General features: G+C 45.8%; 1 protein-coding gene across 1 annotated transcript in view; it reads right to left on the bottom strand.

Moving 5' to 3' along the window:
* PAK2 (p21 (RAC1) activated kinase 2) overlaps window positions 1–14,209 on the bottom strand; it is a 39,787-nt gene extending 25,578 nt beyond the window's left edge. Inside the window, exon 1 of the mRNA XM_036388760.2 lies at window positions 14,102–14,209. The gene's annotated coding sequence lies outside the window, so the exon portion shown is untranslated. The remainder of the gene's footprint in view (window positions 1–14,101) is intronic.
* Between the last annotated feature and the right edge of the window lie 2,915 nt (window positions 14,210–17,124).

The following is a 17,124-nucleotide window of genomic DNA, read 5'->3' as shown; positions in this document are numbered from 1 at the left end:
AAGAGGATTTGGTCAATGCCAAACCACACACCCGTGAAAACCAAGTTATTTTTATTTAGTTTTCTTTATAGGGAGCATAGAGGAACCTACGCTGACCTAAAATACTCCGACCAAGCTCAGATTTACAACCACAAAAAGGCAAGATACTCACCCTTACAAATGATGCAGCTAAGAAAACAGCTGAAAAAAAAACCCCAGAAATAAAAAATATCTGAGCCAAACCAATCTGTCATTAAGATTTACAAAGGTGCAGAGTAACCAAACCAACTACCATGAAGTTTATAGACAGGTCAGGTCCCTCCTTGCCTCTTCCCTTTACTGCTACAGGTGGCAGAGAAAACACACAATATTCCCACTCCTAACAAGGGTGTAGGAGAAACTCAGCCTGACTTGGCAAAATCCAACTGGATGACACACAGAACATACCCAGCTAAATTCTTTCCAATTTGTCTTTTTCCAACACATTAATTTCCTTAGGATTTTTGCTGAGTCACACAAACAGCAGGAAAACATAGCACAAACAACTGTTAATTGCCAAGTGATAAAGAGATTTAGGGAAAAAAAAAGATAAAAATCACAGTTGAGTGGAAGGAATAAAAAAAGCAGAGAGGAAATTATCTTTAGCACAGAACAAGGAATAGCCAAAGATGTAATAAATGTGCTTACCATGAACTGAGTTACACAAGACAGATGTGTATTGAGGGGTATTTGAAAGGGTTCCTAAGCTTTCCTAAAGGAAAATATTCTTCAAACCCACTGCCAAAGTCCATTACACCCTGAAGCAATTATTGACTCTGTAAGGTGCTGATCAGATGTGCAAAGTCTTGCATGAAAAATGAGTGACCAGACTGCAAAAATGTCATTTTTGAAATCAAAAAGGGATCGCAGTCTTTTGAGGAGGATCATGGCTGAAAAAAATAAACAGGGAAAATCTGAATTGGCCCAGATGCGCAAGAGTCCTGGTAAAAACCAGTAAGTTACTAGCTATTAGCAATAGCAAATTTAAGCAAATTAATGATATTTGGCTCACTGAATACTGCAGCCACCTGTAAGCAGTGATTCATCTTCACCTTGTCCCTTGAACCCTGCAGAGCACTCAGCGCCCACCCGAGTCATCACTTCTGCTTCATGAAACAAATGTGGCTCCGCTGAACTGTGGTGGCATTTCACCATCAACAAACCAGGAACCTCTTCTCTGCTTTATTGCCTCTGAAAGACCTCAAACACTACAGGTGACAGCACCAGATGGGCCTTAGAAGTGACTTCCCGACTGCCCCGATTTCCCATTTCCCCTAAATTTGGCAGGAAAGCTCACTTTGGAAGGCAGCTGATGAGAGCAGCACACAGAAACAAGGCAGAGGGATGTGCTGATGGACACAAACACCCATCCCCACCTTCCTCTGAGGCAGCCCTTGCAGGAATACAGAGCTCTGAGCAGTGTGGTGGAGGAGGAATGAAACCAGAGGGATCCAAGGGATCCATTCCCAGCCTGTGCCCCAGGGCCGGGGAGTTGCCGCCTACCCACCAAATTCAGGCCACGCTCTGTTTTTATCCAGCCCCGCAGCCAGAGTTTTCCCTTCAAGGAACCATTGTGCAAAGATGCATAATGATAACACGTGCTCCAAGGTGTTTGAACCAGCCTGTTCAGCAATGAACAAGGAAATTATCCTTCTTCTGCCTACTGAAAGTCCTGAGTCAACTAAAGGCAGACAAGGCAGCCGGCGGCGCATGCAAATCCGTGAGTCGAGTCGGGGTGTTTGTGCTTACTCATATTTCACCACCTAGCAGACACTTTTCAGCTTTTATTTTTATAGCTGAGGTTTTCTAAAGATCAAAGGAGAATAGGGAAAAGGGCAAGTATGGAAAGTTTACAAGAAAATTAAAAAAAATAATAAAAGGTTTGCATCTCATTGTTGAGATTCTCTCTTAATTAAAGCTGACATTTACAGGCAGGGAGGGACCACACATTCCAGAGCAAAAGTTATTTGACTAAAGGCTGCCCTGCATGAGGCACCTGTACAGTTTGGTGCATTTCTGTGTTAATAAGAGCATTCCCAGCTCTTAAACCTGGAGATTCACCATGCAACAGAGCTCTAAAAACCTCAGGCTGCTGGCAAAGTGCAGAAGGGTCACCAGTAATGCCAACGCAGAATGAAAGTGCTTTTTAAGCTTTTTTTTTTTAACCTCTAGAAATATTATTGGGCAATGGTAAGACAAGGCCATGGCTTCCCCATCCAGATTAGAGGTAAGTGGAAAAAGAAGAGGTAACATGAAGTGTTTATGAGGGTGGCAGAACCAGAAAGAATCCAAGGTCAAGGGATCTTGCACTCCCCCATCACACTGGAAGAGCTGTCAAATGTCAGCTAAGGGAAAAAGGAGTAACAAGGAAGAAGACAAAGGGGAAAGATGAAACACCTCCCTCCAGAAGAGCTGTCTTTTTCACAGGCATGCAGAATAGAGCTCTTTGTTTCTCTCTAGTGGCTGCCCAAGGCTGCTCCAACCACAGTAACCAGAGGATACTGGGAACTTCAGCTTGGCAGAGAAGTCCTGGGGCCAAACCTTGATTCTTCCAACAGGAATGCCAACCTGCCACACAATGCCACAGGGGAAAACCCCAAGGGACATCAGTACAGCTGCTGACCAGGCAGTCACAGCCCCTGGGAAAGGTTCACCAGTTTGCTGAAACCCTTGCATGACACAAGTTCAAGGTGCTTTCCTTCTCATAGCCACACTGGACACAAATCTGGCAGAGAGAGAGAGAAAAGGCTTCAAGAAATCAAATGCAGGAGTTGAAAATACCAAAAGCACTTGAGCATGGCAAAAACAAATCCCTTCCAGAGATGGCTCTGGTGGACACAGCTCATTTCCAGTGTATTCAGCAGCACCACAAAGAAACTAGAGACCATTTCTCCTGGGAGAGCTTTATTCCATTTGTGTCACAACAGACCAAACTGGCTTCTTCACACATGGAAACTTCTACAGGACTTGGGTTCCCTGCAGCATCCCACTTCTGCACCAGGAATTTCACTGCTGATAGCTGGGAAAGCTGTTTGTGGAAGGGACCATAAAGCTCAGCTCATTCCATCCCCACCATGGGCAGGGACACTTCCCCCTATCCCAGGTTGCTCCAAGCCCTGTCCAGCCTGGCCTTGGACAGTTCCAGGGATCCAGGGGCAGCCACAGCTTCTCTGGGCACCCTGAGGACAGGGAAGAACTTCTTCCCAACATCCCATCCAAATCTCTCTTTTATTCTAAAACCATTCCTCACTGTACTGTGTAAAAAGCCTCTCCCTCCTTTTTGTAATCCCCCTTTAGACACTGGAAGGTCTTTCCTGGAGCCTTTTCTTCTCCAGGCTGGAGACCCCCAGCTCCCCCAGCCCAGAGCAGAGAAGCTCCAGCCCTTGGAGCATCTCCACTGGACTTACTTGAACAGGTCCACATTTCTTGTGCTGAGGACTCTGGAGCTGGATGCAATATTCCCAGTGGGATCTTTTCATTAAATGAGATTGCAACACAGGAAGGATCATCCCAATATTTCCCTGCCAACAGCAGCTCAGGATGAAATCAGATCTTAGTAAAATACTCTCACAGAGCTGGGTGGTGAAACCTCACTCACATTTCTGCACAAGTGTTTCAGGACTGCCACATCTTCCTTACACTGCTGAGGTTTGAAGGTTTACAGATTTTATACAAGGACACAACCCCTCATTTTGTTTTTTCTTGGCATCTTTAGGTCTGTCAGGAGAGGTGAAGTACCTAGATGAGGTATACAACCAATTCTGCAGCCCAGGCAACCCCTTCCCCATTATTTCAAGACAAAATAAACAGTACAAAAAGTACAAAGCACAGCTGCCACAAATTCAAATTATCCTGAATACTCAGATACAATTCTGAACATTAGACCTGGATTCCTCAACAGAAAAACTAAATACTGTAATCATGTTTTCCTTAAAAAAGGGAGGAAATGAGCAAGGCAGAGGTGATCTAGAAATCACACACTGCAGTTCACACCCAGTACTCCTGTTGTGACATTGCCAGAGTTTTCCTTGTGTGCTCTACAGATTTTCTACTTTAAAATTACTTGCACACATATAAGCAACATATTCACTTACAGCCTGATGCAGCAAATTCCCTGAAATTTGGGGTAATGTTCCTGTATGCTTTTCAGGGAGCCAGAACACTCATTTGGACACTGGAAATAACAATTTTCTCTTAAAATGCTGGCTGCCAGAATGAGTTTTTAAACTAACTTTCTGATTTTTCTTTTTTAAGTCATTCCTTGTAAAACTACCTCTCTCACTCTTCTTGCCCACAAACAGGTTTTATCTGAAGTGCCAAAGGAAACAAATCCAAACCAACTAGAACTGTACACAGGCTACACATCAATATATATTAAACAGTCAGGAAAAGCCTGAAACTATATCATCATTCAAAATATATAAATAATTCTTATGCTGATGTGGAAATTGATTTTTGCCAAGCCTACAGGACAAGTACAAGAAAATATATGAAAAGACCCAACATTTGTGTTAAAATGACTACCCTCTACTTACAATCTGCAAATCAAATATATGATAAAAATGCCCTAAACATAGATTTTTAAATAAATGTACAATGCTTTAAACACCAATTGTGAGTGGTTAAACAAACTGAATTTTCAAAGTGATTTAATACATCCCACCAATATTAGTACACTTTGAGGGAGTTACTATCTATGGCTGTTTATATAGGATGCAGCAGCACCACAGCCACAAAAATTGATTTTACAGCTCAGGAATGAAATGCTTTTTAAAAAATAAAAAATACAAAATGAAGAACACAGTTACCAATTGAATAGACAGAAGGCCTGTGAATACTACAACCAGCACCCTGGGAATCTGAAGAGCTTCCAAAGGAAGCTGTCAAGTTAAAATAATATTGAAACAGTTGACAAAACATAATACTGCATTTAGAAAGCTGCAAAAGGCTTGGAAAGATCTACTGATATTGTTGCACAAATTCTGAGTTTAACACATAAGCATAGGTAACTGTGCCTGCTCATTAAACAATAAATGGCATTCCTATAGGCAGAATTAGAAGATTTCAGTGAAATCTGACAGAGCAGGAGTAAAGCTCCAGAAAATGCATTTTCATGAGGCTCAGGCATTTACACACCAGAAGAATGCAGCTCTCAGACCTTGCTCCACCTTATTCTCTCACCCCAATAACAGCTGTGCAATTCTAAAGCAGATGAAAATATTTGTGAGAGACTGAATTAATGTCAAACAGACCTCCAAGACCAATGTCTGACAGCCACAAAACACAAACTCGGTGAGGTGACAACACTGAGGTGTCTGTCCATGATGTCCTCACACACAGACACCATCCCAATTCCAAATTAGAGCTGTTTATTTTAATAGAAATAAGAGAGACAGCACTTATCTGAGTGGTCTAATTCCACTGCAAGGGATGCATGATGATAATTATGGAAAAACATCAGACAGCACTGCCTTCACCTCCAGCCTCACTGAGCCCTCATCACAGGAGGGTGAGTGGAGGCAGCACTAATGATCCATTCCTTCAGCCAGAAGAACACAAACAACAGCCCAAGCAAATCCTGGGCCACATCCCAGCTCCAAAAACCCATCTAACAGAGCACTCCCACTAAGCTGGTACCATCCCAATGACACTGCAGTCACCACATGGGGCAACTCACGTCACCCAGCACAACAATTTGATGCCTTCCAAATCTTCCTCTTTTTAATTCAAAATACCAGTAGCTGCTACCAGCAAGGGTGAGCATAGAAACAAGGGCATAAAACATTTTTGCTGCAACAAATGAGCATGGAAGGCTTACACTTTCTGTGTTCTTATGAAAATTCAAATGCATATATTTTTTAATTTTAAAAAAAATTATTCTCTTAATAAATTTTATTGTAACTAGGGAAGAAGGCCATACCTTTAGAAGTGGTCAGCTTTCCAAGAGTTTGTCATCTAAAGGAAAATTTTCTCAGGTCCTTTCAGTTGTTAAGAAAACAGGAAGCAAATTTCAGCAAGCCATTTCAATAGAGTAAAACAAGAGATAAAGATCTCTATTAAACTTGGCAGCAAAGATAGAAGCCACAGAGTATCAGTCTGAGCAACCCCTTGCCACCACCCTGTCCCACTCTGCTCACTGGGAATGAACCATCATCCACTGCCAACCAGCTGTGGCTGCCCCATCCCTCTGGAAGTATCCCAGGCCAGGTTGGACAGGGCTGGGAGATGCATGGGATAGTGGGAAGTGTCCCTGCACCCAGCAGGGAGTGGGACTGAATGGCCTTTAAGGCCCCTTCCAAGCCCAAACCACCCTGGGATTCTACAACCAGGTATATGTGAGAGCAGAGGCAGTGAGTGAGAAACCAAAAGAAAGCACTGATGACATCCTCATCTCATTTATGAAATAAAAACATGGCTAAGAGAAAGGGAAATAAAGACCCCAAGTGCTGAGGATATTGGCAAGTTATTTGACAAAACCCTTCAGGGTTGGGCAGCAAAAGCTGCTGCAGTAGTGCAGGACACATGGTCACCTGTGTGTGGAATGAAAGTCACAGCTACCTCAAATCTTGACCAAGATCCTGGAAACAAAGAATTCTCCAGTTCAGATGTGTTTGAAATTAGAAAGCTGCACCTCTCACTCTGGTCCATGGGCTTTGGAAGTGCTGAGGAAGTGAAGTGCATCCAGCATCAGTCTCTCAGCCAAGCACGAGCAGGCACAAAGGTGCTGCCAAAGACTTACGGCCAAAGATCTTCAATCCCAGAGCAAGAGAGATCTCCAAGGAGCCCTGCCCAAAGTGTTACAAGATAAAACCCAGTGCCAACCATTGTGTCTGACAAGTATCTCTTAGGAGCAAGGAGGGAATGAAAAAAAAAAAAAGTCATTTAAATCCTGATGGTGTTCGTAAAAAATTTGTTTTGCAGGAGTAACAGTCATCACTACCATGAATTAAACCAAATTAAAAATAATTTCATCTCAGTATTTTCACTTATCTTTCATTCTTTCAGTTTATTCCCTAACCCTTCATTCCAATTCTTTTAAGACACTAAAATTTTATTATATGAGATGTTCCAAGTTGTAGTCAGATTGATGTGGATGGATAGGTTCACCAGAAGTCTTAACTTCTTCCACAGCAAAACTCCATCCAAGTTTACCAAGACTGAGTACATTTCCTTTTGCTGCAAAAAGACTTTCCAGCATGCACACAACAAGCCAAGGAGAACGAGAATTATGCCTCTCAGAAGTAAAATATTTTACAATGGAATAATTATTAATGAACAAGGAAATAAAAGACATCACAACTACACATTAAAACACAGAGCCCTGCTTGTGAAGAAACCACCCAAACCAGCTCTACTGAACTATCCTGAATTTTTATTTTTCACTTCCAGCAGCTACCTGGGAAAATAATCTACATCTAAAAATCTCAACAGCAATTCCCCCTAAAAATATATCTATAAAAATATAAAATCCCTGTAAATAGGCCCAAAAGGGCTGAAAAGAAAAAGCAATGAGTCCTCAGCCACCACATGCTTTGGTTACTGTAAAATAGCTTCATCCCAAAAATCAGGAGGAGGTACTTGCCTGAACTTCCTGGCTGCAGCAGTCAAGGCTCTCTTCACCACAAAGAATGAATTCCTAAGCTTGGGCACTGGTATCAAAGAGCCTTAGCACATTGGCATCAGATTAAAATTAACTGTTCTTGCTGCTAAAGAGCTTTGAAAATCCCCAACTTCACTCTCCTCTTTGCTTTTTCCACTGAAGGGGTAGAAGCAGAAAATATTTCACACTTGGTGATAATGCACCAGCTCTGACAAATCAAAGATTTCACATAATTTATTTTTATAGTAGTGACAGCTAGCACTTCACACATTGGAAATAAAAGGCTGTTGCAAAGCCAAAAATCATTTAACAACATTAGGGACCTATTTGCTAGGCCACAGAAAATGATGGTGGTATTTTGTGAGATCCTGCTCATTTTTATGTGTTTGATCTGAAGCAAAAGCTCAGCAAACACCTGAAAAAGGCAGAGAGAGCAGAAAACACACTCCCAGGTTGTTACAGAGAATTAGTGTCAGATCACTCAGCAACATTCCCAAGCCAAGTTTAACATCAGGGATTCCTTTTCCAGCAGCCAGTTCCCTGATGTGGATCCCCACAAAGGGACTTTGGGATCACTGGAATAACTGGTTTGGGGCCAGGGGAGGGCAAAACCCAAACTGTGGCTGCTGCCACCTGCCCAGGTGGCCCCAAGTAACAAATTCATGGTCACATATTTTTGTCTCAATTAATGCCAGCAGGTGGATTTAATGTCCTGGTAAAATCTCAAGCATTCAGCTTATTTAACACAAGTAGAAAATACCAAGTTTACCTTTTAAGTAATGTTTTTGGATTTTAAAAGTTGCTCACTTTCAAACATTAAGATATTTTTATTTTATTATTTTGGTTATTTTATTTGGTTTTATTTTATTATTTTGGTTATTTTTCAGGGTAAAGCAGCTAACTCACAAGCTGAAGCCCCTGCCAAAGAGCTATTTCCACAAAAACCTGCCCAGCCAGGTCCTGCCTGGAGCCCAAATCCCCAGATCCCTTTAAAGAGCCTTTTGCTGCAGACAGGCTTAGGGAAAAGATACTGTCATTCTTCCAGGTTCTCACTTTACTGGAGACCTTTTCAACAGGAAATGGGTTAAATATTCAAAGGTGACTTTAAAAAGCATCTTCCAGAAGCAGTTTTTTCTTGCTCTTGTGCAGGAGATACCTCTGCTAGCTAAAGCAGTTCTAAAATGACTGTAAATGAAAAACTAATGCAATGTAGAGTAGAAACCATCCCATTTCTAAAATAAACCCCACACTATCAGATAACTCCAATTTTACTCATTAAAGAAGCTGGGGGAAAGCTGACAGTGGGTACACACTGAGTCAAACATCCAGCACCTAAAACAGGAAGCAGAAAACTTTAGGGGAAAAAAAAAAAAAGTAGAAGTTGAACTGGAAAAACTTTTCAGTGTATTTCCATTCCTTACTACACCTGCCAGCTGCCCTCCCTCTGATTCACATGATGTTAAATCCCTCTCTTAACACTGAGCACCACTGAAATCACACTCAGCACTGCCCCAGTATGCTGGCTCCTTCCCACAGCTGCTTCTGTGTTAAATCAAACTGCAGAATTAAGAATAATTAAACCTGTCTTATCAAAATCATTCCTTTCAAGATATAAACCAACTCTTGCTAATTAGCTGAGAGAACAGCCCCAACCTAATGTGCAAATATCACTCAGCTTTGGATTACACCACCACCAGTGCTGGGCTCCGATCTTTTGGGGAACAGTGATCTATCAATTCTACAAAGCCCCCAGTACTTCCATGAGTATTAAAAATATTCTATTTCTCTAGTAAAATGTATTCATTCAAACAATTTTAAGCACCAATACATCATTAGAGGCTGAAGATTTTTAAAAGCATTTTCAAATTCAGAAATATAAACTAGATATATCCATCTGAGAACTTCAGAATCCACTTGTTTTGCCTGAAGGTAAAGAGCTGCCTCACCAATTTTTGGAGCATTTCAGTGTACTGTAACCTTTAGAGAGCACAAGGAATTCCTACTATGAATTCACAGTGTATCTAATCAAAATTTATCTCAACAGAAAAACTGAAACTCAGTTTTAAGTCATCTTCTTAACACTTACATCCCTCCCTGCCAGGTGAGACATTTTCAAAGCCTGGTTAATCCCCATTTCCAGCTGAGAAAACAGAAAGAAGCTGAGAAAACATTAAGAATGATCCACTTAAAAAGCCAGCAAGTCAGATAGAGAACTAGGACCAAAACCTGCATTTCCAGTGACACTACATCAGTGACACTACATCAGTGAAAATACAAACACTGAAATGTGTATTTTCCCTTTAAAGGAAACAACTTTAACAGCTTTAGGTAAAATTATGCTCTGAGTTCTCACAAACCCTAAATAGTGAATTAAGGCTTGAACTAAGCTCCATTTGCACTTCATACCTAGTGGGTCACTAGGAGATTTCTTCTCACCTGCAAGCGTCTACTACCTCTTACCACCTGCATTTAAATGCAAATAAGAGCTTTCAAAAGTCTTATCAAGCTCAAGACACGGGAAAGCAGAGCATGATAAGAATCCTCCAGGAACACTGCAGATTTTCCTTGCTAAAATGAACCAGTGCCTTGCCCAAGGCCTTCTTGTCCTTTGCCCCCAGGTGAGTACTCTGGACTCTTCTCTTCCCCACCTCCTCCTGAGAGCTGGCAGGAGATTCTGCCTCCTCCAATGGTGCCTTCCTGGTCAAACTGCCCTTGCCAAGAGGCAGAACCAATCCAGCTCGGCATTAACTGGACTTTTATCTTTCCTTGGAGCCAGCCTGGCAGCTCAGCCTGGCACCCAGCTGCTTCGTTATCTCTGGGAGGGCAAGTGGCAACCGGGGGCAAGGCACCTGCAGAGGTTCAGTCCCTGGCACTAAAACCTCTCTGAGAGGACACTGTGCCCTCCAAGCCCAGGGCCAGACACATTTTGCTCAGAGAAAAGGAGGCTCAGAGGTGCCCTCATCACTCTCTACAGCTCCCTGAAAGTGATTGCAGTCAGCTGGGGCTGGGCTCTTTCTCCAGGCAGCACTGACACAACCAGAGCACACAGCCTCAAGCTGTGCCAAGGGAAATTCAGGTTGGATGTTAGGAAAGAGTTTTTTACAGAAAGGTGATGAAGTTCTGGAATGGCTGCCCAGGGAGGTGCTGGAGTCCCCATCCCTGGGTGTGTTTAACAAAGCCTGGATGTGGCACTGGGTGCCAGGGTTGAGTTGAGGTGCTGGGGCTGGGTTGGACTCCGTGGTCTTTAAGGTCTCTTCCAACCTGGTCATTCTGTGAATTCAGATTTAGGAGGGAGGTACCTGCATGGAAACTGAAAATGAAGCACTGCTGAATTAATCCCAGCCCCAAGGAGTGCCTTTGCTTTGATCATGCTTCCGGGGAAAGAAGGGGAAGAATAAAATCAAAAGATCCACCACTACCTTACTTCTGCCTCTTCCCAGCTGCCAGCAGTGGCCAGGATGAGTTTAACCCATGAGTTTAACCCACAGCAGGTGCCTGGCTGCTCATGTCCCCTCCTTGCCCTGGCTCCCCCCAGCACCAGCCCTCTGCTCCATCTCCCCAGGGATTCCTGGAACACTCAGCTCCCTCCCAAAGCTGTGTCCCGGTGTGGGAGGCAGGACTGGGAGCTGTGCTGGTGCTGTCCCTGGGCTGGGCCATCCAGAGCAGCCTCTGTGACTGGGGCTTGTTTGCAGAACAAAGAGCTGCTTCACAGGCACGCAGGAACTGTGTGTGTTGTGAGCAACCAGAAAACACTGGCACAAACCTCAGAGCACAGAAACCTCCTCATGCACAAAACAGATAAAAGGAGGGAAAACCCAAACAAAACCAACCCAAGACAGATGTGAGGACTCTGAAGCAGAAAATCTTACTAATAGCACACAGACCTACACTGGGCTCCTACAGCTTTTCTTGTCACAAGAACAAAACCAAACCTGCAGCATCAAGCAATACCCTGAATTATGAAGTTATATTGAAATCAAAGGTGCTTGAATAATTTCCCTCTTTAAACACAACCAGAATTTTGACCAACAACAACCCAAGTTTTAAAACTTGGGATTTTAAGAGGGTATTAATTTAAAATGTGCCCAAGATTGGAGCTGCCTCACATGGCTGAAGCATCCACCCACCTAGGCCAGCATCCAGCCCAGAGAGGCAGCACCAGCAGGTGCCTGCAGGAATCAACTCCCACTGTTGGTCAAAGGTCCAAGATGTATCCCAGCACAAACTTCATCCCAGTAAATCTGCCTCTGACAAGCAGCTGCCCAGCAGAGCACAAGCCTCAGATGCACTGAATAAGCTGTGTGGTGATAAAAAGTGCAAAATATGCAGACAGAGCCAATATTCCACAGTTAACAGCCTGGTATTTTTGTTTTAACAACCACTTCTGTACAAAGACCAGCCAAATTCCATATGCAATTTAGCACAGAAAATCCAAGTTACCCTCCCTCAAGCATTTCTGTTCTGCCCTCCAGAACTGCAATATCCGACCAATGAACTTTAGAGTGAGGTTTTTCCTGCCTCTGAAATACATTACCCAGAGCATTTTGTTTAAAATGCTTTTACTAGCTCAAAGATTCTACTCAAAAACTCATAAAACAATGACTTTGCATTTTTGTATTTCAACTTTTCTTCTATTTTATTTCAGTCTGTAATGACCAACCAGATTCCTATGCTTTAACCTGCCTACATAATATCTCTGTAAGGTTAATTACTTCTGTCTCTAAAATGAACAAACCTAAGCACAAAGTAGCTAACCCCAGGGTTTTTTAAGGAGATACCACACCAGAACTCACATTATGAGGACACTCCAACTGCATAGCAAATCCAGACTCTTTAGAGCAGGCATTGCTTTAGGAAGTATAAAAAAAAAAAACACCAAAAAAAAAGGCAAAACCTGAAAAGACAGAAACAATAAAAACTTCACAATATACCATGTCTGAATTGCACCTTACATTGCTATTACTGCAGGACCTCCAGAGCAATGTTTATATTCCATATCCAGACATTGCTGGCCGTAGGGCAGCTGGTGAACTGGTTTATTTTGACTACAGCAAAGCACAGCCTTGCTCCTCGAAAGCAGCAGATGAACTCTCTGCTCCCAAATCAGCCTTTGGGCACCTGCCACATGGACCAGGCTACATCCAACTTTACTTTCCTGGCTCCCCACTGCCATTAACCTACTAAGAGTATATTTAAATCAGATATTAGCAAGAAATAGTTCTCTGTGAGGGTGCTGGCACAGTTATCCAGAGAAGCTGTGGCTGCCCCTGGATCCCTTGAAGGGTACAAGGCCAGGTTGGACGGGACTTGGAGCACCCTGGGATAGTGGAAGGTGTCCCTGCCCATGGCAGCGGTGGAAATGGATGAGCTTTAAGGTCCCTTCCAACACCAACCATGCTGCATTTCTGTGACTCGAACACACTCTGCTTGGCTTTCACGGGATAAACCCAAAAAGCAACCACGGAAAGCAGGCAGAAGCACAGGGAGCACTAAAACGCGGTGGGTGCGGAGCCCAGGGAGCAGCAGCAGCTTTTCGCAGGGACAGACAGACGGACAGACGCGGGACCGCCAGCACCGGGGGCCGGCGGGCTCTGACAGCGCGGGGCCCGGAGCGCGGCTCTCCGCACTGACCCCGGTGGGGCCCGGAGCGCGGCTCTCCGCTGTAACCCCGGCGGGGCCCGGAGCGCGGCTCTCCGCACTGACCCCGGCGGGGCCCGGAGCGCGGCTCTCCGCTGTAACCCCGGCGGGGCCCGGAGCGCGGCTCTCCGCACTGACCCCGGCGGGGCCCGGAGCGCGGCTCTCCGCACTGACCCCCGGCGGGGCCCGGAGCGCGGCTCTCCGCTGTAACCCCGGCGGGGCCCGGAGCGCGGCTCTCCGCACTGACCCCGGCGGGGCCCGGAGCGCGGCTCTCCGCACTGACCCCGGCGGGGCCCGGAGCGCGGCTCTCCGCACTGACCCCGGCGGGGCCCGGAGCGCGGCTCTCCGCTGTAACCCCGGCGGGGCCCGGAGCGCGGCTCTTCGCACTGACCCCGGCGGGGCCCGGAGCGCGGCTCTCCGCTGTAACCCCGGCGGGGCCCGGAGCGCGGCTCTTCGCACTGACCCGCGGCGGGGCCCGGAGCGCGGCTCTCCGCTCAAACCCCGGCGGGGCCCGGAGCGCGGCTCTCCGCTCTAACCCGCGGAGCGGCCCGGAGCCGCGCTGTCCCGCCGCTGCCGGGGCTCGCCCCGCTGCACGCAGCGCCCGGCGCGGCGCTCCCGGGGGCGGGGGCCGAGGCGGGGCCGGCGGGGCCCGCAGGAAGCGGAGCCGAGCGGCGGGGCCGCGGCCGGGGCGCGCGGGGCCAGCGGGGCCGAGCCGGAGGGAGCGGCGGGAGAGCGGGGGAAGGAGCGAGGGGCGATCCGCGGCCCGGGCGCGCCCGCCGCAGGCCCGGCCCGGCCGGGGCCGCACAAAGGGCGGGGGGCGCGGCCGGCAGGTGTTAGCGGACTCACCGGGTGGGGCGGCGCCGCCGCCTCGGCGGACGGACGGAAGGACGGACGGAAGGAACGGGGCTGAGCGGGGCGGCGGCAGCGGGACCGGGAGCCGGCGGGGCGGCGGCGGCGGCGGGGCCGGAGGGGAAGCGGAACCGCCGCGCGTGGCCACAGCCCGCGGGGGCGGGGGCGGGGCGGAGCATTGCCGCGGGGGCACCGCCCGCCGCGCGCCGGAAGCTGAGTCACCGCGGGGCATGACGGGAGTTGTAGTCATCTCCAGACTGGTGGGGAGCGTCATTTATATCTATAAACTATATCTAATATTTATGGATCTTTATTTATAAATATATATTATATAAATATATATTATGAATATATATTTTAATATATAAAAATATATATAAATGTATATATATATTGGTTCTTTCTATATATATTTTATATATATAGAAAAAATGTTATATTTCTCTGGACCAGAGTCACAGAAAAAGAAAAGAGCCTGACAGCATTTAAAAATTAATTTTATATATATATATATAGTACACATAAAAAATATTTATATTACGTGCTTTATAATAAATGTTATATATATCATGTGTGGTATAGTAATTAGATTGTAACTATAAAATACATATATTTAATGTATATATGTTATTTAATTTACAATGCATATTTTTTATAATGAAGGTTATGCACAATATATGTATATTATATATTATATACATATATCCAAGAAATCCAGCAGGAACACACCATATATGTGCCCTCAAGGCTTCTCCCCCAAAATTCCCCTGGTCCATTTAATCTTCCATGATTTCTCCAAGCTTCCACCTGCCCTGGGGACTGGATCTCAACTCCTCTATGCACCCAGGTTTGCAGCAACATCTGATTTTCCCTGTGGAAGGAGCAGGACAGCAGGAGTTTCCCTTCCCCAGCTCTCAGGGAAAGGATCCACAGACACCCCAATCCTCCTGCAGGTCCAGGCACATCCCAATTTCCAGCTTGTGGCTTCCAGCCAACACCTGTTGGCTGTCTGCTCCCTCACTCTGCAGAGCCACAGAACCCCTGTCCTGCAGATGTGCCCATTTTCTAGGAACATTCCCAAGTGACCCCCATCCAATCCCCTGCAGGCACAGCCATGCTTTCACTTCTCTTCCCACGTTTGCTTTTCCCTTTCTGACTCAGCCCAGCCACTGCTAATTCACCTCTGCAACACCCCTGGAGAAGCTCCAGCTGGTTTGTGGCTTCACCCTTCCCTTGGCCTTCCTCCCCATCCCTCCTCACCTCTCCGTGCTGCCTTGGCCTCCTACCCCCAGCCCCTCTCAGCTCAAGCTCCATTTGCAGGATCCTGACTCCCCTCCCACCCTTCTGTCTCCCTCCCCAGGGAGGTTTTTTTTTTATTTTGGTTTTTTCTTGTTGTTGTTGTTTTATTGTTGTTGTTGTTTTGGTTTTTATACCCATTTCTTTGTGATTCAGAAAGCCTTAATTCCCAACACAGCCTTTAATGACCCATCCCCTTTTCTTTCCCTGCTCTGATCCAGTCCTTACACATATTAAGGATGGGGATGTTTGTGTCCAACCCTCCTTGTGGTGATTTCTTGCCAAGAACTCCTGAACACCTCATTCCTGTCTCCAAAACTGCCAGAATTTTTGCACAGGACTTACAGCTCCTGCTCTGATCTCTGTGATCCCTCTGGAGCTGGCACTTGAATACTCCTGCATGGCACACCTGCTAAATTCTGTGCTGCCTCAGTGACAGCAGTTTCTGCTCTGAGAGAGAGATTCACTGGCAAATTCCTTTGTAATTAACACTGCTATGATTATCAGATTATTTACAGCTTGTAAGGAGAAATGTATCTGCTATATTTATAATACAAGTGCAGTGGGTTTAAAAACAGCAAATATTTGCCACAACAAAACCCACCCCTTGTGAAGCTCTGTCATTCCTCTCATATTTCACATTAATCAGAATCAATTAGTTAGGTTCAGTTGAAAAGGTGATTGATGGAAATCTTGATATACACTTTACCTCCATATTTTTTCCACCTGCAATAATTTTTGTTCCATTGCCATTCCCCTGCCCTAGGTTTTGTCAGGGAGATTGATTTAGCTGAGGGATTCAACCTATGATTTTCAACTGGTGTTTAAAAACAGGCAATGAAATCCTGTCCCTCAGCTCTGACAATCTGAGATGTTGCCATTCCAAGGGTCAGGCTCCAAACCTACAGAGCACAGGAACAAACTGAGCTCTGGGAATGAAACATCCCACTTGGAGACAAGTGACACAGTGCTGGCAGGGCTGGACAGCCCAAATCTCTCTTTGATTGTTTCCCAAGGAATTCACTCTGTTCAATTCCAGCAGGAGAAAGATGCCCAAGGGACATGGATGAATTTTCATTCACCCCCTCAAACACACACACTCACCCAGATTCCCTGCTTTGATTAATTGACTCGAGGTTAAAGGGGAATAAAATCTCTTTTCTCCACACGGGGTTACCGTGGGCTCCCAGTGCCACCTACCGACAGCTGCAGACAGTGCCCGAGCTCTGCTGCTCCAGAGCCTCTCGGCTTTTCCATTAGCTCATTTCCTCTCCATTTCCTTCTGTTTATCAACTGTCCTGGAGACTGAATGTACATCTTCTAAATATTTGCTTCTGGTCACTATCCTGTCCCTCACTTTCATCTTCCAAGGGTTTCTTTGCACTCATGAAATAGGGTGAAATTTCTTCAGATTTTCTAAACTCTCAATTCTGACCAATTGTTCAGCCTGAGAAAAGGAGGCTCAGGGGAACCTTCACTCTCTCCAGAACTCCTGACAGGACGTGGAGCCAGGTGAGGGTCAGGCTTTTCTCCCAGGAAACAGGGACAGGACAAGAGGAAACAGCCTCAAACTGTGCCAGGGGAGGTTCAGGTTGGATATTGGGAAAGGTTCCTCTTGGGAAGGGCTCTCCAGCCCTGGCACAGCTGTCAGGGCAGTGGTGGAGTCCCCTGGAGGGGTTTCACAGACCTGTGGATGTGGCACTTGGGGACATGGGTTAGGAGTG

Source organism: Molothrus ater, chromosome 10 (assembly GCF_012460135.2).
Source record: "Molothrus ater isolate BHLD 08-10-18 breed brown headed cowbird chromosome 10, BPBGC_Mater_1.1, whole genome shotgun sequence".
NCBI lineage: Eukaryota > Metazoa > Chordata > Aves > Passeriformes > Icteridae > Molothrus > Molothrus ater.
This window is presented reverse-complemented; position numbering and strand designations above follow the sequence as displayed.